We start from the raw sequence: 12,076 nt of genomic DNA on the forward strand, positions 1-12,076 counted from the left end.
ATGTTAAGTGACCTTAATTTTACCTCTATACTATGGTGGCCTGAGGAACTGGGTTACACCGCAAGATCCACTTTGAATGAATCCTTCAACTGGTCAAACTTTTTTTTTTAACTACTTTTTGTACAGTTAGTTGAAAAGACTGTGGGAAATAGATCCGAATCAAACAAAAATATCAGTCTCCATGGGCCCCGTTTTCACTTATGCATGGCTGAAATCACTGTGTAAACAGCATCTACATTGCCATGGAAGGGCTGCTAAAGTTAGTCTTCACTTACAATTAATAGTGAAAGGGCACTTTCTAAAATATTGGCTTAGGTGTTCAACAGTTCTACTTGGTCTTCTAGACATGTGCTGGCAAATGGGTTTAATCTCTTATGGTGATGACTCCCTAATGTAATGTGTGAGGGTTACAAAGCCCTGTCCAGGCTAAAGGACCAGAGCTCTACAAACAATTGGTATTGTTTGTAATGAGCACAAGAGGGAAGAGTGTCAATGTGTGTCTACTGCTATATAACAAGTTACCTCAAAACTTAGTGACTTAAAACAATAATAAACATTTATTTTCACTTACAATTTCTATGGGTTAGTAATATGGGAGTCATTTAATTGAGTGGTAAAAACTACTCAAGATCTTTTAAGAGGTTGCAGTCAAGATGTCGTCTGGGATTGAAATTACTTGCAGGTTTCACAAGGCTGGAGGATCCACTTCCAATAAAACTCACTTACAGGCCCTGGCTGGCATAGCTCAGTGGATTGAGCATGGGCTACAAACCAAAGCATCGCAGGTTCGATTCCCAGCCAGGGCACATGCCTCAGTTGCAGGCCATGGCCCCTAGCAACCGCACATTGATGTTTCTCTCTCTCTTTCTCCCTCCCTTCCCTCTCTAAAAATAAATAAGTAAATCTTAAAAAAAAAAAAACTCACTTACATAAAGAAAGTTGATGCTGGATTTGGCAGAAGCTTCATCCCCTCTCTTCCTGGGCTTCCCTATAGGGCCACTTAACTGTCCTTAGAACATGGTGGCTGGCTTCCACCAAAGAAAGCAATCCAAGAGTGAGCCAGGCAGAAGCTATTGTTTGTATGACTTAAGCAAGTCACTAAATTTGGCCCATGCTTAAGAGGAGAAGAATTAGATTTTACCTTTTAAAGGGGACATGGCCAAGAATTTGTGGACATTCTAAAACCACCACATAGCACTATGCCAAGTGACTACTCACCTATTTCAGAATACCCACTGAACCTTTGCACCATCTGACCAACATAAAGTACTGACTTATTTTATGAAAAAAACTAATTAAGAAATGTAGAGTCAAAGGTAAAGAATACATATGTATTGTGTGTGTGTTTGTGTATGAGAGAGAGTATGTGTGAGAGTGAGAAAGAGAGAGAAGAAATAGGAAGAATGGGAGCTTCTTAGTTTCTTGGAAAATTATCACAACCAGCTTAAAACAGCTTAAAGGAACTCCAACAAAATAACAACTCATATTTCAATAGGTGCAACATCTAAAATCTATCTCTCAGGATACTGGCAGAGAGAGAAGAGGGTATGAAAGAGGTCTGGTTTTGCCCCCTTCACTGCCTTTCCCTCAGAAGGTTTTGCCATAAGATTAGGATTTCAAGTCCTTGGGAAGATTCTAAGTTAAAAGCAAGCAATTTAAGCAGAGTATCCCAGTTAGGTCTAGCCCATGCATACAGTTCCCTTGCTTAACAGAAACAGCCTGACAGGCAGTGCTGCTGGCCAACAGAATTGCAACATGGGAGGTACATATGCAAATGCAGGCACCTGTATTCAATATTCCTCACTTGGCCTCAACAGAAAAACAACTACTCAAGCACAAAATGGTGATCCCGTTTTCTGAGTATTTCGCCCTGAGAGTCATATGGTCTGTGACCTCCTTGCTTTTAAGTGTGTTGCCTCTTATTTTAAGTAGCAGATTCTTCTTAGCAAGAGAGCACTGTGTACCAGCCAAGATTGGAAATGGTAGGCTTTCAAAGCTGAGTGAAAATATTGTGTTGACAGCCCTTTGACTGCTTAAAGCAGGAGGGTTGTTTACTTGGGCTAGAGCAGAGCTTTTTGTTGAAGCAAAGAGTCATGGTCCCATCATCAGGGTTGCCTAGCAACAGGTCTAGCTATCTGCAGAGTTTCAAAATGGACTGGACCACAAACACTCATTTTGGGGAATTTCCAGATCACAGTCTTGCTCTCACTCTGTCACACTGCTCCTAAATTCTGAGTCACATAGTAAGATGCAAGAGTAATAGTTCAGTGCCCCCTAAAATTCTCTTCTTGAAAAAGTTAAAAAGAATATTTGTTTATTAGGTATGTTTCTTTAGATATTACAGAGAGTTGATTACTCAATTACTGAAAATATCTAATTTTAATTTAATTGAGTATTATTCTTACAAGCCAATTTAATATTCAGCACTGTGTACAGTGATCATTCTATCAACAAAGATAATGCATTTTAAAAACATATTTTGTCATTAGAAATGTTATTACCAGGGGGAGAAATCATATATACTGGCATAAAGTTATAGTCCACCAACAACAGACTTGAGGGCATTGACATAATTTTTAAAAACTAATTGATAATTTATTCATTTATTAAACAAACATTATGGAGTGGCTACCACACTAGACTATAGCTAGAAAAGTTAACAAAGCATTTGCCACCTGCCTTCCTAGAGCTTATAGTATAGCAAAGAGGAGATAATGAGGTAATTCCAAACATGCGGAGAAAAGTATAATGAGTGTTTGGGAATTGTGGAGGGAAAAATTAAAGAAGAAAGGGTCTAGAGATTAGAGTGCTTGGGAAGCAGGGTTCTCCATGCTGGAGGGTGATGCGGGGCTACGTGGTACAGCTCCTAGGTACTCCTGAAAACAGAGCCAAGTGCAACCTACTCTCTTCCCCCTACCAGTAGAAACTGGGCATAGACGTATTTTTGTTGTATAAATTATGAGCCTCTGTATCTTCATGGTGATATTGCTGTTGACATTGGCCTTACTTTACATTATTTATGACTTTAAAAAACAGTATCGATCTTATTATAAAAGGACTATTTTCCTCAGAGGGTTTGTTGATTAATGTTTGTTGTGGTGAAAGTCTCAATGTGGCTACTACTGACTTTGGTCACTTAATCCTTCTATCCAATAGTTTTATTAGCTACTATACATTATATGCATTATGAGTTCAGGAACTCAATGCTAAGTGGATTTATGTTCAGATCAGATGGAGGACTTGGGTTAGGAATGGTGTATTTTTCCCCTCTACTTCAGCCTTTAGATACTTTTTGTGAATAAATTCAAGGTTAGCAGGTTAATATCCATTTATGCCAGTTTGGGTCTTTAACCAGAATATAAACAAAGTACAATAGGTTATTGATCTTCATAGATGGCCTCTATTGCCTCTTCACAGGCATAAACTAAATCTGTCCACCTGGCTTTTTGTGCTAACTTAGATAAAACCGTGTACAAGAGATGGCAGATGTCTGTTTTCTTGCCATGATAATGGCATATTCAGTGCTGCTAATTACAGCACTATGGCTAACACCAGCTAGTTAATTCACATACCAGTCACATTTGTGGAGTATTTCTAACATTTTGAAGAAAGCCCAACTAAAATTTTCTGGAATGTTTGAAATATTCAGTTCAAGAATCATTTCAGATCACAGTTATTCATTGTATTTCCTGTTAAGAATACCTGGCTAATATCTAGCTAGGGTAGGTGGCAGGAACAGAGAGGAAAGAATAGGTAAAATAGACATTATATTAAAAATGACACAGTTGGATCATTGATAAATTGTTTTGAATAAATTATGCTAAATAGAAATCTTGACACAGGTAAGGATAATGAAGAAGTTAGACCAGATAATCTTGAGATAGGTCTAGCCTATCAATAAAATTACATAATTTTATATTTAAAGTAGAGAAAAATAAACACAGATGTTTCTTACTGACTCAATTTAGCTTATTCTTGTCTTTGCGTAAGGTTCAAATTTCATAGCACAACGTGTGTTCTTGAGATCTGGGGTTTCTCCAAAATTGATAGTCATCATTTGTTTTCTAAACTCAATGCCAAGAACATCAACAAATGAAGCTTAATTATTCATTGCTTTTCTTTTTTCTTTAGCTTAGTTTCCATTGTGAAACTGGTTATCATCCAGAAATGGTATATAGAATATTCTTCCTTTAAAATGTTAAAATTATTTCTCTTCCAAAGACATGCCACCTTATTCTCTTCAATGTATGTATGCTAAAGGTCAGTAAACTGTTTTTTTTTTTTTAATTTGCTGAAAAGGAAACTAGTTACAGGATCCTCTGACATGTGGACTTCTTTGGAGCTGGACAGACGTAGGGCCACATTATGTTTTACTTCATACTTTCGATTCAATATTTGTTAGTACTTGTAACTTTGGGGCAAATCACTTAACATCCTAAAGCCTTCATCACTAATATGTCAAATGAGAAGCATGATGGTATCAACCATATAAAACTATTTTTAAGAATTAAATTCAAGTTGAGTGTTTGGTACAATTCCAAACACTTACTTAGTAACCCTTCAGAAAATGTATGTTAGCTATTATTGCAATTATCATCAGTAGTATTTTATGGGCTGAATTGCGTCCCCCCTCAACACCCACCAAGTTTGTATGATATATTGAAGTCCTAACCCTCAACACCTGAGAATGTGAGTGTATTTGGTGATAGGGTCTTTTTTTTTTTTAAAGATTTTATTTATTTATTTTTAGAGAGGGAAGGGGGGGGGAGAGAGAGAGAGAGAGAGAGAGATCAATGTGCGGTTGCTGGGGGTTCTGGCCTACAACCCAGGAATGTACCCTGGCTGGGAATCGAACCTGGGACATTTTGGTTCCCAGCCCGCGCTCAATCCACTGAGCTATGCCAGCCAGGGCTGGCGATAGGGTCTTAAACAAGGTAATTAAGGTAAAATGAGGTCATGTGGTCAGGCCTTAGTCCAATACCAGTGGTGTCCTTATCAGAAGAGGAGATTAGGATAAAGATACACAGAGGAAAGGCCATGCGACAACACTGGGGGAAGGTGGACATCTGCAAGCCAAGGACAAAGACCTCAGGAGAAATCCACCCTGCTGACACCTTGATCTTGGACTTTTAACCTCCAGAATTGTGAAGATTAAACTTCTGTTGTTTAAACCACTCAGTCTGTGGTACCTTGTTGTAGCAACTCTAGCAAACTAATACAGTACTACTGACAGAATACATTTCTAATTTACATGTTAAACAGTGTAAAATAAAGAACCTTTCTGAAAGCTACTGGGTTTGGTCTGTTTCTATCATTTTCTTGCATGGAAAAAAAAACAAACCTGTTCCGTTCTCTGGGCCCAAGCTGCCATTTGTGGGATTGGGGATTTGGCTAGGCTGAGCTAGGCCTCGGGTGAAATACAGACACAAAGATGGCAGTTGTAACCAAGGTGCCCCAGAGCATGATATCAACAGCTTGCTTATTTGGCACCTGTTATGTCATCACTGGTAAGAGCAGTAGGTGTGGGGGAAGGGAGGTGAATCAGAGTGAGTTTCATTCTTCAACATCACTCTATTAGAGTGGCTTGTTTCTTTCTCCAAGCAGAGCTAAAGATGTTTGTTCATTTGCTGCTATTATGGGAACACGATCATTAAACACTATAGGCTGTTTTCTGTAAACCAGATGGAACCATGGTTTCACGGGAAACCATGATAATGCCCACATGAGCGGCTGCTTGCTCTTGGTGGACAACTCTGAACTCCGGGTGCCTCTTTTTCTTTCCTCGAAATTTGGACTCCTTTTCTTTTTCTTTTTTTAGAAGATTTTATTTATTTATTTATTTATTTTTAGTGAGAGGGGAAAGGAGAGAGAAAGAGAGAAACATTGATGTGTGAGAGAAACATTGATTGGTTGCCTCTGGCAAATCCCCAGCTGGGAACCTGGCCTGTAACCCAGGCACATGCCCTGACTGGGAATTGAACCAGCAACCTTTCGGTTATGCAGGCCAGCACTCAACATGCTGAGCCACACCAGCCAGGGCTAGACTCCTTTTCATTCCTTCTTCCAAATCCATCCCTGTTAACTGCTCATCTGCCCTTTGCTTTATGTCCTTCCCTCTGGCAAGGCCAGTGTGGGCCAGCAGTGGGCTATGGATGTCACTGACAGCAACAGAATCCAGGCCACTTGAATTATCTCATCTTCCTCTCATTAAGCCAAGGCTCACCTCCTCCAGACATAGGAGGCAAGGACTTCCCCAGGCCCGTCACCCTCAGGAATTTCTGCAGCCATACTGAGGCCCTGAATTCTCTTTCCCTGATCAAAAAAAGCAACTTGTCTATTGTCATTGGAGGGAAAAGAAAAAAAAAGAAATCAAAATCATTCAAACAACTACTGGGAATGATCAGGAGGTTGGTGCTCCATAAGTGAGACCAAGGTACATATGTGTAAATTGCAGGCGGTAAAGAATGGCATTTAGTCTGAATATCTGGGGGCATTTCAGTGGGGTGTTGAGAGGCAGGGCCCACAGCTGAGAGTAAATGCATCCTTACCTTTTGCAGCCTGTGGGCCTTGCCTGCTGCACTCTAGTCCTGCAACTAATGCTCTGCACTGGCAGTGTCAAACAGGGAGCAGCTGGCAAAGGAGAATCGTGGTTTGCAGAGTCCCAGCCCCAACATCACAGAGCAGAGGCAGAATTAGAGCCAGGAAACAATAGCTTACCAGCTGGCACAGTCACACAGGCTCGTCACTTAGTTTAAACCTCGTGACAACCCTGAGAGGTCAAGCAGATACTACCGCCCCCATTTACTTGGGTCAGTGACTTGCAGAGATCTTAGGAGTGGAACTGGGGTTGGGCCCTAAGTCTTCACGGTGTCAACATGCTCCACCTCACCTCTCACCTCAGATCCCGCCCAGGCAGCTGCCAAACACCCAGTCGATCTGCAACCTGGCCAGATCCACTCTCCGTCAAGAACGTCATGGAGACGCTTGCACACTTCCACCAAGCCAGCCTTGCACTGTCAGCCTCAGCCAGCCTCTGGCTTCATCGTTTCTTAGATGGCACAACAACAATTTCATTTATGGAGAATTTTTCTTATTTCGGGATATCTGGGGGCTGCCCGGAATGTTTCCAGCCCTGCGTTTTCCAGAGAACAGATTAACAGGAAGCCCTTTATCTCTGCCAACAAGAGTCATCTGGATCTCTCCAGCACAATGGCTGCTCTGACCTGTGTTTCCCTCTGTAACTCGCACCCTAAACTCAAGGTGCAAAGAGTATGATCTGGAACTACAAGTCTCAAGACCAGATTTTTCCCAGCTGGGAAGGGTCAAGTTTGAGAATTGTGCCCCATGCCCTGGGTGACTATGACTTTGCCTGCCTGGCTTTATGGAAATAGCTTGGCCTGGTGGAAGCTGCACAGTAAAACCTTAAGAATTGACCTTGGGCTTGTTTGATGATTATACATTGATTTTACACTTTGTGCCAAAACCTATTACATCTTGGCATGCCTGTTCCCTGCTTACACAATCAGGCATTTCGGCGTACTGGGGCTTGGATGAGACAACTGCACTGGGGAAAGAAAACCGAGGCATTTTGTGCTGACCTCCCAATCCGAGTGCCAGTTCTTGAGCAACTGTGAGAGAGGCCAAGTTCAGATGGCAGGCAATCTATGGAGCTCAGAATTCCCCTCGAGGTTCCCACAGGGAACCTGAGGAAGCTTCTCCCCTCACCCCAGGCTTGGAAGGAGCAGGAAGAGCCTGTGTCCATGAGGAAAGAGGGTCCAGGTGGGCTGATTGGAGTTGGGGGAGGTGACCCCAGTGCCTGCCTTGTTGGTGACAGGCCTTGGTAAGAAAAGCTGCCACTTAAGTCTGCTGGGAAGAGGATTTCTGTGGTATGCTCCTTCCAGACATTACGTGAACCCCCTTGGGAAGGCCGTGGGTATCCTGAAACAGTGAGAAGACTGCTCTGGAAGGGTGACTCCCAACACATCATTCCTAGCTGCTCTGGTCAGTCTCCTGGGTCAACTGTGGTCTGGGCCAGAGGGGACAGAGAAGCCTAAAAGTGGATGTGGACTGCGCACAGGCCCAGCCACACACCCTGCAGACCCGCAGAACCACCAGCCTGACCCACCCACACCTGGAGTGAGGAGAAGACTGGGCACACTTCTCAGGGGGTTTCACGCTGTGGGAATCTAATGCTCAGATGAGAGGCAGCAATATTGCCAGTCTGCATGCCCACATATCCTTCGTGCCAGTTTGTTCATTCATTCCTTTATCCATGTAGAGCCTTGAGACCTACTATATGTCGGGTTAGATGCCAGGAGCTGAAGGTACACAGGTCAGCAGGCCAAAGTTGCCACTGAGCCCACACCGGGGAGAAGACGCAAGTTTGAGTGATTACTGTGCAGTGTGGCCAGTGCTGCCACAGCAACCTGGTCCCCATGCTGAAGGATATACTAGAGAGAAGGAGCCCCTAATTCAGGCATGCAAGATCAGGAAGGCTTCCTGAAAGAAGTAACAGCTAAGCTGAGGCCTCGGGCCTAGTTCAAACCCTGGACCCTCACTTGGCCTGGTGGTGCAGCCGACTTCTTATCCTCACCCAGCCTGGCTTTCCACGTGTGCCGCTCAGACTTCCACCCTTTGCTGATCTCGTCTGACCCCACGCCTGCCTGCCCCCACCTCAAGCCTCTTTTGTTTCTGAATCTTTATTGTTTACTCTGTACCTGGCACTGAGCTGGCAGCTTTACAAAGCTTATAGTAACCCCATGAGACAACGGAGTCAGTCTGCCTGGGTTCAAAACGCAGTTCAGCCACCATAATTCATACAATCTGGGGGAAATTGCTAAACTTCTCTGCGCCTCCCTTTCCGTAACTACAGTGAACCTAATGACAGGACACACTTCAGAGTGCTGGTGTGAGGACTAAAGGAGCTCAAATATGTAATATGCTCAGAACAACATCTGGGATGCAGTAAGAGCGACATAAGTATTTGCTAATATTGTTGTAGCCTCTGTTTTTATAGACAAGGAAATCGGGGTTCAGAGAAGTTAAGACATTTATCCAGAGTCATACAGCTGGCCATTGTCAGAGGCAGGATTTGAAGACAGGGTCTCTGACTGCATGTCCAAAGAGCTCTTTTCCATGACTCCATCACTGTGACTGCTCTATGACTGCTTCTGATACCAATTCTGGTTCAGAGTTCCACCCGAGTCTGTGTCCAAGTTTGTGACTTGCTGTGCTAGACCCTGCTGTTCCCAATTGATGTGCTGCAGCAGCCAGGCCTGCCTGGCCCATCACGGCCCACACCTGGACACCGGCACGCACAGGACCTTGGGCCCCACGCCTACTCTCTGCCTGAGCCCTTTCCACCGGAAGTGGCTGTGCTTGTGCAGAGAGGGAAACGGCTTGCCTGGAGAAGACAGTGTGGTGGGAAGGAGGCATCAGGAAGACAATTGAGGTTAATGAAGGGCTAACATGAGAGAGACACACAGAGAAGGAGAGGTGTAGGGAGGTGTCATGGTGGAGGGTGGAGATGGAGCCAGAGGAGTGAGGCTGATAGCTAAAGAAGGGTTTCAAACAAAGGAAACACGTTGCTTTCTGGAGGCTTTTTAAGGACAACACTGAATAAAGCACTGAGCACTCATTCAAATAGAAATGTCTATAATTATTCTGAAAGATCACAAAGCAACTCACTCGGTCCGTGCGAGTCCACCCTGTTTTGGTAAGGAAAGTGGCCCCACGAAGGTGGGCTCGATCAGAGGAGTGAGCAGCTGGGTGAGCAAGCGGGCCTTGGTCTCCGAGTTCTGCGCTCTCCCCGAGACCTTGGGAGAGATGCCTGGGCTTCCAGAGCCTATTTCCTCATCTGGAAACTAAGGGAAATTTTGCAGGTTTCCTCTGAAGGGTATTTTGAAAAGCTGTCATAGATCATTTTCCAAGTTCAAAGTGTCAGATACGCAGCAAAAATACTGGGATTGTAGAAAATCTGCAACTCAAAAGTTTTCCAACCCACTATTATCTCCATCTAGGGGCATTTTCCTAAAGAGGAACCGGGTTAGTCCCAACAGAGTCAATACTGCATTTATCCTCTCCTGAAAACAACCATCGAAGTTATTTATTTATTTAAGTTTTATTCAAGACATTTTGGCCCAATATCCTTCAGCTGGACCATTGAACCTACACTCAGAAATGAGAACCAGCTGACTAAATAAATAGCTGTGCATGGAAAAGAAGCAGGAAACGCCTTTCCAAAACTAATAATATTAACAAACTTCCAAGAGACACATGAGCCATAATTAATCAAAATTGGGGGGGGAAAGACATAAAAATTTGAAATTTGAAATGTGACCCTGAGACTAGCTTGGTGGATTTTTGTTTGTTTGTTTGTTCGCCTGGGTAAGAATCTGTCCACCCTTTTCTCTGGCCTCCTTCCCTTCTGACAACAGCATTTACTCAAATTCTTTCTGTAACTGTCTTCAGCCCACAGATTGAGATCCTGGAATTCAGGCTGTCTGGTCTGGACTCCCCGAGTGGCGTGTCAATAGGAGCTTATTAAAAACCTCAGTAAGCCATGTGACCAGAGATAACTGATTCGAGCCAAACCCATCAGAAGGATGGTCTTGCTCTCAAAACCAGTTCTCTGGCAAGGCTGCCTTTGGGGTGAGACAGAGTGACATTGGGTTGCACACTAAGGCAGACTCCAATCTAGGTGGCAAGGCCAAGATTCACAGAGCCACACATGCCTGGGAAGTGGACTTCACCTCCTGGATCCACTCCTTTAGAGACACCCCCACACTAAGTCCCTGGGGTGTCCCACTTCCAGTGCAGCCCATATGACGCTGAGGCTCAGGTGCCATTCCCCAGCTTTTGCCAGGCTATTGGATCACTCTCCATTCCTTCTTGCAAGTGCGCTTGTGATAGGAATGGCTGTCTGATCTCTGAAGAGTCACGGTCTTCATCCAGAGTGTAGAGTCACTGCTGAGAAGCAGCTTACCAGCCAGGGACTACATTTCTGAGCTCCCCAACCCACCCTGGGTGATTGATCCTGTCCAGGGAAATATGAGCCTGGGTGATGTGGCATTCTCTGGCTGAGGTGGCTAAGGAGCCAGTGGGTCTCCCCTCATCCTCTTCCCACCTTGCGTCATGAAGGGGCAGGGGCTTGGGGCCCTTAGCCACTGTGTGGAGGAAAAGCCCAAGAGCACTGCCTGAGACCATCTGATTGGCTTTTATGTGAGCAGGAAATAAACTTTTTGTGGTCAGCTGTTCATTTATTGGGGTTGGTTATCTTAGCCTTGTCTAATGACAAGTGGGATTTTCCCCAGCTCCTATCTTTCTCTACGCTGAGAACACCAGTCCTGCCCACGTGCCTGTGACCTTGTTTGAGTCTCAGTGTGTGGCTCTCTCTCCACCCTCCAAACAAAGCCTCTCCTTGTGAGAAAACAGTAAAGCATGAGTAGAAGTTAATGGCCTTGTCTCTCAGACCGTTCAGGTTGAAATCCCAGCTCCACCACTTGCTAATAGGTGAAGCCTTGAACAAATGGTTTAACCTCTCTGAGTCTTAAATTCTCTCTCTGCAACAGAGGGGTATTACCTTGCAGAGTCGTTACGCGGAATAAATGGAACGTTCTGTGTAAAGTACCTGGCGTATAACCAACTCAGTAAATACAGCACTGTTATCATCATCATTTACTGAGCCCGCTCCAGGGTAACAGACACGTGGGCAGACGGAGACCAGTGCGTGCCACTGCCACTCTCTTCTCCCCTCCTCTTTGCTCTTCTCGCCGGAAACTTCTACCAATAACTCACAATGTTCTTTTCTAGATATTTGTATTTCTTCTACCTCTGTCCCACAGATGTCAGCCTACCTTCCATTCTTTACCTGAGGTGCTGCCGCATGTTTAGAAATTTACAAGCATTTGGTAAAAGGAGAAAGTAGGTGGAGCCAGAGGAAGCAGATGCAAATGGGTTTTGAATGAACATGCGTCTGCTCTAGGAGATATTTGATCCTGTTCAAATCTACTGTCCTAATGCACATGCGCTGCCCTGCCTCGCCTTCCCCAAGGGCTCCGTGTTGCCAGACCAGGTC

This window comes from Phyllostomus discolor, chromosome 7 (assembly GCF_004126475.2).
Source record: "Phyllostomus discolor isolate MPI-MPIP mPhyDis1 chromosome 7, mPhyDis1.pri.v3, whole genome shotgun sequence".
Lineage (NCBI taxonomy): Eukaryota > Metazoa > Chordata > Mammalia > Chiroptera > Phyllostomidae > Phyllostomus > Phyllostomus discolor.